Source organism: Excalfactoria chinensis, chromosome 31 (assembly GCF_039878825.1).
Source record: "Excalfactoria chinensis isolate bCotChi1 chromosome 31, bCotChi1.hap2, whole genome shotgun sequence".
Classification (NCBI taxonomy): domain Eukaryota; kingdom Metazoa; phylum Chordata; class Aves; order Galliformes; family Phasianidae; genus Excalfactoria; species Excalfactoria chinensis.
In genome coordinates, this window is record NC_092855.1 from 129,321 (window position 1) to 141,898 (window position 12,578).

Below are 12,578 nucleotides of genomic sequence, written 5' to 3' on the forward strand. Positions count from 1 at the left end.
TCAGCTCTGCACATCAACAACCCTTTGCAGCAAAGCAGTAGACCAACAGGATGGGAAAGTCGCTGTCTCCGAGTTGTAGATCAAAGAGCATTTCCATTCATTGCTTGACCAAAGTCAAATGAGAACCTTTGTTAGCAGACAACCCTGGGTAACACTTACCTTGCTAACTGAGGGATTCAGTTGAATGAGGAGCAATGGGATGGGGAGACCTTTTATTTAGCTGAAAATGGCCCTGACGGAAATGAGGTACCCCACAGCAATTTGTGATTTAGCCACTAAGCCTATACTTATTCGTTGAATGTGCCCGCATCTGGTTGGTCTTTGCCTCATTATTTTTGACCAACCCTTCAATTTGGTGTTATTATCAATTTATTCTGTGAATTTTTTACAATTTTTTAATCTCAAGTTAATGTGTGGTGCTCGTGAACTACTTAACAAGCATGTTTCTGCTTATTTTGCAACTGGTCGTGCTGCGGTACTGAGATGCTGGATGGATAGTGGTAAATTAACATACAAATCATAACTCAGATTGAGGAGCATTGGATTCCAGAGACGTGCAGATGCTTTTTTGGCTGTCAGTCACTCCTTCATATGATTTTTCTTTCTTTACATGGGGTTCCACCAAATGGAGTTCCATAGCCCCATGTTTTGTTAATGAAGGCAGACATAGTAAAGCCTGATGGTGTTCTTTGGGGCCTCCGGTCATCAGAAGAGCAAATATGGGGCAGAAAGCTCTTGATATCTCATCCCTCAATTGAGATACAGGAAAATACACGGCCTTGGTGTCACCAGTACCGGAAATTGTAGATGAAAGAACCAAACAAATTCATCATGGAATCACTTGAACCAGAATTCGGATCAAACCAGCGTCCATATTTCTTCCAATTCCTTTTTTTTACATCTTTCCATGAAAACAAGACGGTAAAGTTCTTTGGAAATCTTACATACTCAGCATATACTTAACATGACTTGATCTGCAAAATTCCTATTCAGTTTTCAAGCTCCCATATGCCCTCGGGTAATGGCAGATCCACCTACGGAAGGTATTTTTAGGAACTGCTCTGCGCTTCGTTCTCCGTCACCCATTGGCAGCCATTAGCGCCGATGCTAATGATCATATTGCAATTATTCATTAATGGCGTTAATATTTATTTCTCGCAATGGCCTGAAGGCCTCACATAATGCACGGAGCATTTCAATGTTTCCAAACTCATGTCTGCCTAACAACTTGTCTCCAGTCAGGGGGAAGGCACGGGGCAAAGGCCATGACTGGATGTTAAATGCTTTGTATCTGAGGTCACCATGCTTGTGCTATGAGGGTCTGTGTGCCTGGGAGCACCTGAGGACCCCAGCCCACCTTCTCCTTCATCTTCACTGGAGATTTCTGCTGAGGTAAATGGGAGAAGATCCAGACCTTCTGAGTTCCAGAGCCTCCCTGGAACACAGTAAAACCCAGAATCACGGATGCTGAGGACAGAAGTCGTCATTACTGACAATCAGGTCAACTTCTGGTGGCATCAAGCATGCATTCCCACTCCAGTTCTGTTGGGGAGCTGCTGGTAGGCTTGGCTCATGGCCTTGAATCATAAAAGAGCCAACCAAGTCTCCTTTCTTCAGGCAAGCTCTTCCTCAGCTCAGCTTCCCATCTGTGAAAGCACGAGTTTCACCTCCCATGGAATTTGTTTAGCTTCATGCTAATGACCCAGCTGCACCAGGTCGTATCATTAGAGCTCAATTAGCAATACAGATGGGTACCAGCTGATGAGAATGGAGATGAGGGTAACCCAGGGGGTGACTAGGAAGGAACTGGTGAGCTGCAGGAAAGCAGGAGGGTGCCCTGACATTGCAAATGGGGAGATTCTGAGCAGTGCAGTAGGGGAGATGTTGGTGAAAGAGAAGCAGATTCCTGCAGGGTTTTGTATGGATGTGGTGCACTGCTTCACCCTCTGTGCTGGTCGGCTGTAATTCCTCAGCCCTCACCCCTGCTACGAAATGGAAGATTTAAGAAAAAGAAATCTCTATTAATCTTTAGGCTTATTGAACAAACACAGAGGCCTACATCAGATGCTCGGAGTAAGGCAGCGTTGTTTATTTTGCTTGCGAATTATGGATGTGCTGAAGCAATCGTTGCCATGTAACAACTAATGCAAATTCCCCCTCATTAAACCTTCAGGGCTTTGCTAATAGTTCGTCCTGGTTGTGGAAATCAGCTGTTACACTGTGGAGCAGAAGTGTTCCTTTGAGCTATCAAAAGCATTAGGCATGGAGAGCTTCCTCCCTTTGCAAATTTTTATGGTCTCAGATTTTTATTATTATTTTTCTATATATTCCACTGAAGTAAAACATCCACCCAGTGCTTGATCTTTGCTAGTGCAGGTGATGAAGCTGACAAAGCTTTCATTCTGGTTCCCTGCTACGTCTGCAACTTCTCATCCTGAAGTTAACAGCACTTCAGGCTTAAGCACAGAGGAAAATGTAACCCAGTCAGAGCTGTGAGTCCTTTGTGGGACTAAAGGAGTAAGAAGCAAAAAGTGCCGTGATCAGTCATGGAATAGAAAGTTGAAAGCCTGGGGCATGAATGAAAAGTGAATGCATGTACTTGAAGACAAAACCACTTGTGAGCAATAAAAGCCAACACCCAATGGGAGCCATCCCAACTATTGACCCAACATCCAATTGGAGCCATCCCAACTATTGACCCAACATCCAATTGGAGTCATCCCAACTATTGACCCAACACCCAGTTGAGTCCATCCCAGTTATTGACCCAGCACCCAATTGGAGAGAAGTGAGGAATGCAGAAGGGAAGGAGTTTTTAATGCATTACCCACCACCAAGTGAGCCATCTCTTCGTAATGGCAACAAGAAGGATTCAGCTCTGTAATTAATTGCCCTGTGTCTTCAATTGGCAACTTTTCCTCTTTAATAGGCTGTTCCTCCATAATGACAAATTTCCCTAACTTGTAGAGAACCATTTCCAATTACTTCTGCCCCAACAGGTTATTTACTGGGGACTTCCAGTGTGCAGCTCATCCAGCTTTGCTTGCCCCAGGATGGATGAATCACACTTGGGAAACCTTTGCTCATTTTACACTGCAGAAAAAGGTTTAATTGAGGGTGTTCCAACTCACCATTTGTGTCCCTACAGGATTTGCTTTGTTTTGTTTCCAAATATAGCAGCACCTTTTAAAGATCCCATGTGGAATGCAAACGTGACTGTGCAGGGAAAGCCCCTGGCTGTAGTTCTTACACTCTCACTGCATCTGCTCATCGCAAACATTCAGTTTTCACCCAGAATTAACCCAGCTTGGTGCTTGCAGCCCCTCTGTGTGATGCTGAGGGCATTTTCCCAACTTCCACCCCTCCTTGGTACTCTTTGTGCTACATCTGAGATTAAAACACAGCTCGAAACCCACAAATTGAATAGGACAAAGTAGTGATTAAACACTTCCAGAATGCTTGAAATGCAGCTTTTATTTTCTGGCTGAAAATGAGAACAGCAAAGCAAGAGGGAAATTACTGGCAGCAAACACCCTGCGTTGCACTGGTAGAAAGAGCTCAAACAGATGATGAACAACAGGTTCTGCACCCTGATATTGCACAGCCCTCCAACTGCTTTGCAAGCATTTGCCCATGGAGAAGCAGCACGGGTGATAAGCAATGAATGCTGAGGATGAAGTCAGTGCATCAAGCAGGGAGGTGTCCATGGGTTGCAGAGCCGGGTGCACGGCTGGATCCTGAAGCTAGTATTTGGGGCACTGTGGTGGCAGCTTGCAGATGTTCTTGGTGTACTGGGGACAGTAGGGGACGGGTGGACAGTAGGTCTTCACTGGGGGGCAGCAGGTCTTCACTGGAGGGCAGTAACGCTGCACTGGGGGGCAGCAGGTCTTCATTGGAGGGCAGTAACGCTGCACTGGAGGGCAGCAGGTCTTCATTGGAGGGCAGTAACGCTGCACTGGGGGGCAGAAGGTCTGCACCGGGGGGCAGCACGGCGTCATGTAGGTGTATTTGGGCACGGAGACCCTCTGTATGTTGTAATGGCAGGAGGGCTCCGAGTCATGGCAGGAGGAGCGGGAGCCGTGGCAGGAGGTCTCGTGGCTGTGGCAGGAGGACCCACGGGAGCACATCTTTATGGAGTGCTGGCAAAGCTGCTGGGATCAAGAGATGATGGCGATGAGAAGAGACCCAGGTGTGCTTCTCACCCACCCTCATCCACTCCTTTCTTTCTTGTCAAAATTATTCTTGATCTCCCTATTGAATTCTGTCTTTCCATTTCTTCCTGATCTATCCCACGTGCCCCCTTTGCACTGCCTCACCCTCTCCCTCTCAATTCTCATTCCTGCACAAAGCCCAGACCTTCAATCCAACACAAGGAGCCCCACCACCCTCTCCCCAAGCCAATTTCCCACCCCAGAGCCTTCAAACAGCAACATGGAGCTGCTGATGCCAGAATGAAGAGGAGAAATGGCCTTACCTTTGCAGCAATAGGAGAAGAGTCAGTAAGGGATGGCAAGTGAGGAGGACTGGGCCGAGCAGCCTTTTATGCAGCTCCGAATGGTGATCTTGGGCATGAGGCACCGCTGTGCAATGGCAATGGGATTATTCACGCGCTCAATACGGCACGTGTCGGTGCTGCCCATGTCTTAGCCCTTCCTCTTTGACGCGTGATATTCTTCTCCCATATTCCACTCCTAACGAATTCCCCACGAGGTTCTGGGAAGTGCTATTTTTCCTGTTCCCTGCAGACTGACAGTAATCTGATAGATGTTAATTAGCGTGCCATTGGGCACCTGGGATTGCATCAGGGGCACAAATGTCATTATGGCTCAGAAATGCTGACTCCTGTAGCAGGCAAACTGCCGTGTTCAAGTGACAGCTCAGGAGTTTAATTCACCTGCTGTTTAACGTCAAGAGGAAATGACATTATCAAATGCAAGTCATGGAATCATTTAGGCTGGAGAAGACCTCCAAGACCTGCAGTGTCAGCTATCCTAGAGATTCCATCACTGAACTAAACAGGGCCTCGAGTCTGCCCAGGTGATGAAATCGGTGCTTTCCCACTGTCTGTCCACCCATCCTGCTCCCATCCTTCTTCCTGCTGTCCTCCAACAGCATCGTATTGACATCCCCTCAACTCTTTCCACCTCCTCCACAAATTTCCCCCTGGGGCTTCTTCAGGTTCCACCTCTCACAAATGCTTCTGAATCTTTCATATTCAGGGCCTGCCATTGAAAATACAACCCTGACGAGTTCAGATCCATTGCGTGCAGCTGTTCCAGAGGAGTACACCAGAAGAGCCCAACCTAGAGTGAGGAAATGCTGGTTTTTGAGTGATGTGGGTGTTGACACACACCTGGATACGTTCAGCAGGATTTGGTTGATGATTTCTCAATAAGAGGGTATTAACAGTGCTGGGATTGGTGCTTTGCTGGTGTACCTGAATCTTACCCGAAATCAACCTTCTTGGGGCTTGACCATTTCTCCCTTCCAAAGGATGTGTTAACAGCAAACAGTGCTGGCGTGGGGAAGAGAAGTGCATGACTTCTGTTTTCTCAGCTATACAGTGATACTGAGATATTTGGAAGCATTGATAGGGTCAAGTTAAACAGCTGATCTTGGAGTACATCATTTGCATGTATTGACTAAGAAGAAAGGCAACTGTGAATCATTTATCATCCTTTCAAAGAATGAACTCTGCACGTCCCTGGAAGCTACCATTCAATCTGCAGCCAATGGTCTTTTGTTGTTGTTGTTTCCAAGACAGTGGAGATGAGCAACCTCTGCAGAATAGCTGATGGGTTGGTGACAGGAGGGGAAGCTTTGTGGTGCTCGGCCCTTGAGATCCACATGGTGCTTTGGTAGATGAGGACTGATTTTCTCTATTAATTTGACTGTTTTCTCCCCAAGTGTACCCAGAAATTGTTATTGGACACCAACAATGGTGGCAATTATAAAGGAGGACTTTGAAGGGAGGAATCCAAGAGCCTGAAAAGTAAATAAGGAAATGAAAAGAGAATACGAGTCAAATTGATTGTAAGCTTTATTGTTTCCCACATCCCGATGAGTCTGAAACAGAAACGTGAAGCATGAAAAGATTCCCAATGGCAATTATGCACTGAATACATGGAGAGAACATTTCCCGAGTGATTGGAAAGAGAGAATCCTTGAAAGATGACTGGGGGAGCACATCATGCACAGCAGTGATGAGGAACAGAGCAGGGATCCTGGGATGTCCGTAGCAATGCATCAACCCATGGTCACGGTGTCCAAGGAGGGGGCAGCCAGTGGTGGTGGAGCGTGGCTGGATCCTGCAGCTAGTATTTGGGGCATTGTGGTGGCAGCTTGCAGATGTTCTTGGTGTACTGGGGGCAATAGGGGACAGGTGGGCAGCAGGGCTGCACTGGGGGGCAATAACGCTGCACTGGGGGGCAGAAGGTCTGCACTGGGGGACAGCACGGCGTCGTGTAGGTGTATTGGGGCACGGAGACCCTCTGGATGGTGTAATGGCAGGAGGGCTCCGAGTCATGGCAGGAGGAGCGGGAGCCGTGGCAGGAGGTCTCGTGGCTGTGGCAGGAGGACCCACGGGAGCACATCTTTATGGAGTGCTGGCAAAGCTGTAGGAGGAAAAAGAGAGAGATGTCATAGTACCATAGCTGGTTCATCAGCTCCCCTCTGAATTGCTGCATCCTTCCTTGTGGTTTTTCTAGGTTATTCTGGGGAAGTTCATTCTCTACTTTGTAACATGTGGGAGATCCTAACTCCAAAATGGACAATGCTGGGTCCTTTTGGGGATACTAGACAATGGTCCCACTCAGGTGGAAATTTCCCTAGCAAGATACTGGTGATGGCATTTGAAGACTGAAATTTACAACTGCTACTCAGCACTGATTTAGCTGTTCTGTCTCTCCCTCCATTTCCAAGGAGTCTGGGAATGAAGTCCATGCTAGACCCCAAAGGCATCCAGTCACAGACTGAGAACAAGACAGGCAAGGTCTGAACACAGAACCAGACAGCCTAAATCCAGTGTGATTTCTGATTCCAGCTATTAGATAATTCAATATAACCCAACTTACCCTTTGCAGGAGCAGGGAAGAGCACTGAGAAGTGAAGCTGAATGAAGGAACAGCAGGTGATCTGTACTTTTATATGCTCCCAATGGGCTTGTCCAAGAGGTTATGCATCCTTTGGCAATGCTGACAATCAACCACGTTCATATTTATCTTTTTAAGCATTTCCTATTTGACACGGTTAGGAAAGCCAATTACTATCTTTCCCTTCACATGTTAATAGGCAGTAGATTTCCTAATCTGTGTTTTAAGAGGATTTTGTAGGTAGTTAGATATTTATATATTAGGAATGAACCTAACCCTGGAGTTAAAGAGTGATTTGTCATTGGGTAACCAGCGTTGCATCAACGAGCAGTTCAAAGTGTTGACTCCTACCCTGCCTGCTGCCCCTTGGTTGGTGCGGCAGACTTGCCTTTTTGCTGATACATCTGTCGTGACACGAGGGATTAATTACTATTAACAGCTGCAACTCACATGGACCATCCTTAGAGGGAAGTCCTGCTGACTGGCCTAAGCGCACCTAATGCCTAAACACCGGAGATGACGTTAGAAGGATGTTCCCAATCTCAGTTTTCTCATTCCACTTGTGAGTTCACCAACAATTTGCTGTTCTTCCCTCGTGCCACCACACCGTGCTGTTTACATCCCTCCTAGAAGATGAGGATATCAAATCCCAGCCTTTAAGTCAACTCCCGGCCAACTCGCATCCTATTTTCAGGTCCCAAATCACGCTGAGCTCCTGATTTACTTAAGCACTTCTGTAGTTTTTACTCATTGCAGTGTCTCACCTTTTCTCTCACACTGCTCTACGACTCGACTTTAAGGCAATACAACCGATATTCATATCTATACTGGGATTATTATCCAAGTGGGAGCTGCAGGACCCTCAGGGAGCGATCCTTGGATCAATGCTGCTGCAGGTAGAACAGAGGGGTCTGAAAAGTTGCTAATTGAGCTCATAAAGGCAGAAGTTATCCTGACAGGGATATCATTTGGAGTTTGCTTTCATGATAAATTGAGATAAAAAGCTGGCGGAATGGGAACGTTTTGTGAGATGGTAAATCATGGTGAACTCACCCCACGGCAGAATGCCTTCAGATTTTGGTTAGATTTATTTTACTTCTTGATTTCTCAATGTTATCATTCAGCAAAAAAAAAACCCTAATCTAGCCTTGGATAAGCTCACCTGCAGCCCTTTGAACAACCCAGGTGTTATAAGTAATGTAGAAATGGTTCAGCAAGGTTGATGAAGAGGTGTATTTTGGGAGGACCCTGATGTCAGCCCTTTGTCCTGTTGGGTGCTGTCACTTCATCCCAGCACAGCTACCAGAAATCAGCTGCATAAGGAGAAATTAATTGCTGAGCTCTTTGTGACACTGATGCAGAGGAACTGGCAGAAGGAAGCGAGCCATCCTGTTCTGGAACAGACATCTCAGCTAGATGGGCTGGCGGCTGGGAGATAAGGATTAACTTAGGTTGTAAAAGCACAGAGAGGTTTCGCATTTAATTCCGCGTGCAGCATTTGCTGAAAATAGTAATTTGCAGTCCAGTGAAAGAAGGAGGGTTGGAGGAGTCCTCTAGGTGCCTATTTGCATTTATTAGACACCTCAAACCCTTCGCAACTCTGAGTCAGATTAAGAAACGAAGCACGCTGTGCTGCTGAATTAGGGAACAGGGACTGGCAGTGCCAGAGTAACTGGGTGCAGGAGGGCTCTCTGTGTGCTGTACAGAAAGGCATCCACCCTCTGAAGGAGTGTGGCTGGGATGAGTGGCTCTCACTCATTATGGCACTTTGGCAGGTGGGCATTTGGTGGTGTGTGAGCAGAGAAGAGCAAGAAACCGCGCTGAAGTCATCAGAGGTAAAGATAATTCTGAAGTAAGGATATTAAAGAGTCAACAAATCAACCTTTTTCTCTTTTGGGCAATGAAATTTTATTGGTTCATCAACATGGTTGGTTAAGTAAGCGACCAGGAGAAGCCATTCCCTGCCTTCAGGAGAAGAACAAAGACTGGATGTTCCTTGTTAAATACATAGAAATGGATCAAATTTACATTTTGAAGGGAATTCTAATCACAGAAGAAGGATTCAAGGATCCATCCCAAATGGAAATTGGGGTCCCCAAATGGGAATCTGGTGGTTTGAGCGTTGGGCATCGAGAGCAGCAGGCAGCTGGAGCATCTAGTACTTGGGGAACGATGACGGCAGCTTGCAGATGTTCTTGGTGTACTGGGGGCAATAGGGGACAGGTGGGTAGCAGGGCTGCACTGGGGGGCAATAACGCTGCACTGGGGGGCAGAAGGTCTGCACCGGGGGGCAGCACGGTGTCATGTAGGTGTATTTGGGCACGGAGACCCTCTGGATGTTGTAATGGCAGGAGGGCTCCGAGTCATGGCAGGAGGAGCGGGAGCCATGGCAGGAGGTCTCGTGGCTGTGGCAGGAGGATCCACGGGAGCACATCTTTATGGAGTGCTGGCAAAGCTGTAGGAGGAAAAAGAAAGACGTCATGCCTTGTACAGCAGCCCCCAGTTGCCCTAATTTGCTTCCCCTTCAAACGCTTCCTAAGTATTTCTCATAAAGTTCTCTCTCTGACCTTCTCTCTCTTTAGTTTCCAGTCTTTCTGGGTTTTATTTTTGTGCCTGTACCTGCAACTCTGTCTCCCCTTTCTCATTCACGTTAATAAAACAGCTTATGTGGATCACAAGAACTTGGTCTCTACCATGACCATGCTGAACTGTGCTCCAACTCTACCAAAGCTTGTATGGAAGCAGATGGTTTCATAGAGAAACTGAGGAGAAACAGATGAAGTAGACTCACCCTTTCAGCAACAGGAATGGAGACGTATGGGAGCAGAGGAGAGAATGAGGGAAATCAGAGTGAGGGAGCTTTTATACTCTTTCAAGGGGTTATCTGGGACATGAGACATCTCTTGGCAAGTGCAGCATAATTACATATCCCAGCCCATTTCTATCCGCTGTGTTCAGCTTCCGACATTTTCCCTTTGATGCACTGTGCTTTTAACATCCTAATTGTCCCATGGGGTTATTAATAGCTCCTTAATTCCTTCACCTCCCTATGAAAGAGATTGGAAGGTATTTTGTGCAAAGTGACGCTAGTGCTGGAGATCCCAATAGATCGGGGTCACGGGCAGCCAGCATCCAGCGGAAGCGATGTTTGTAATGCAGAAGCATCATTTCTTCAAGCTGTGCTGGGATGTCACATGAGCTAAGAGCCCAACGTGATGGCGTGTCCATGTGAAAGAAAACGGATTATGGGTGGCAGCTGGTGGAGATTATGCTTAGGGCAGGAATATTCTCACTGAATTGCTCAATGGAACCGGAAACTTTAATGAGAGATTCGGAATTAGCCCTAAGAAATTCCTTGTTTCTAATTTCAACCTGTCTTTATGGTATGTCCTAACAGTGATGTGTGTATATATATATATATATATATATATATATATTTCTCTTGCTATTTGTGTTGACTTTAGCCTAAATCTGCAGCACGGTGATAATGGCAGTGATACCAAACCCCAGAGCGCAATGGTTTGAGGTTCACCCATTGCTCTTAGATCCCTCTCATCTTCTTATAGTTGCAATTACTTTCTGTTCCGGTTTCCTTTTGTCCTTCTTTAATTTACTCCTATTGTCTCTCAGCACTTCAAATGAAACACCTTTAGTTTAATCTGGGGAAACCTTTACCAGTTAAGGTGGTAATAAGGTGGGTCACGTTCCCACCTCCATAACAAGCCTGAAGATCTTCAGCTTCATGGTTTTCAAGGCGACACATGAACTTTTAGCTGCCTTTCTGGCATTGCTGTCCCACTTCCAGCACTCAGCCACAACATTTCTGCAGCTCCCATGGAAATACACAGGGATGGGGACTGTAAGCTTGAGGAAAACCACACAATCCATCCTGCTGTGCTGGAGCTACACGCTTCCCAGTGGATTTTCCCCTGAATCATGGGTGAACTCCAGGGTTCCTTCCCACTTCTCCATACAGGTCATGCCCACATAAGCCAGCAATTACAATTTCTTGTCACATAAGAGGCAAGAATGTGTCAGCACCAGGATGGCATTGCGGGATTAGGAGTCAGGTTGAACTGATTCTGGGTGATGCTCTGCTGAATCACCTCCATCCCTCGGACCGCCCTGTTTGTGTCCATGCTTCGGTATCACAACGTACACCACGGATCTATAAATACTCCTCTCCAAAGTTTTATTTTACCTCTCAGCCTTTAGGAAGAAGCACACGGTCGTAGTAGGAGTAGATCTGTTGTCATATAAAAGAGAGGTAAAAATAAAGCTGGTGAGTCAGACGTCAGGAAGGAAAGGCAGCAGACAAAGGGCTGTGGGCAGGGGATGGCAAAGCCCCCATTCTCCAACAGTGCCTCATGCTGATGTGTCTATAAAATCTCCTCTCCCAACCCATTGCCTGCAGTTTGACCCCACCTCTCCCCCCATACCTGTGTTGTAGTTAAAGATAAGTGACTGGACTGATCTGGATGGTTTATAACAACTTATTCCTAGACTCCAGCTCTGTTTACTCCCTCCATATAGACCTGGCTCTGCCTAAATCCCAGCACCTTGTTTACTGTAAATAGTGCAGGAGGGAGAGACCTTCTGTGGAATACTCCTTATTTTCTCCCTGATAAATCACACCTAATAACACCATTCAGAAGGTGCTATCACACAGATAAGGACAGAGCAGGACCGAAAGAAGTCCCATTTTACTGTAGGAAGGCTCTCTGGGTTACACCTGCTTATCTCGAAGGGTAGCATAGAAAGAAGTGACAGAAAGGGATGTGCTTCAGGGGGCACTCCTGGCCTCTCTCATTTCTGGTAGTTCCTTTGGGTTCATTGTCCTTTTCCTGGCCCGTTTCTTGTCCCCTCCTCTTCTGCTGACTGAGCTGAGCCATCCCCAGGGAATGCTCTTGGCACCGAGTTGTGACAGTGCTGTGATGACAGGAGGAAAGTGAGGATGGTTTCTCACTGGGTTGGTGGCAACCCGCTTCCCAGCTTCCCTTCTCAGCACTGTGAGCTGAGATAATAGAACTCCAGTTCGGGTGAGATTTGCTGTCTCCACTCCCCACCTCCTCCTCCATCCATTGACACAACACAACGTACGTGAGAACTTGGACTGCTTTAAAAGCATGAAGATAGGAGATTTTATCTCCCCTTCCCTCAAATGCTTTCAGTTGGGCTCAGGCCCAGCCCAGAGCTTCTGTCTGCTTTGGTTTCACCCTCCCAGGGTGGGTTTGGCACCCTGGTGGCCATGGAACAGACACACATTGTGGCCCCCAGTCCTGTGCTGCACGTCTCTGACCCCTTCACCTGCAATCCTCAGTGGGAACGATGCTCCTCATCGCTTTCATTAACACCAATAATAAAACAAGTGCTAATAATAAGTTCCTTGTTTCTTTCAAAGGCTCAGTGTTAAATCTTTGTTAATTAAATATCTGGAGCATTACACAGCTCACAGCTCTCAGCCCACGGAGGAGTGAATTTTGGCAG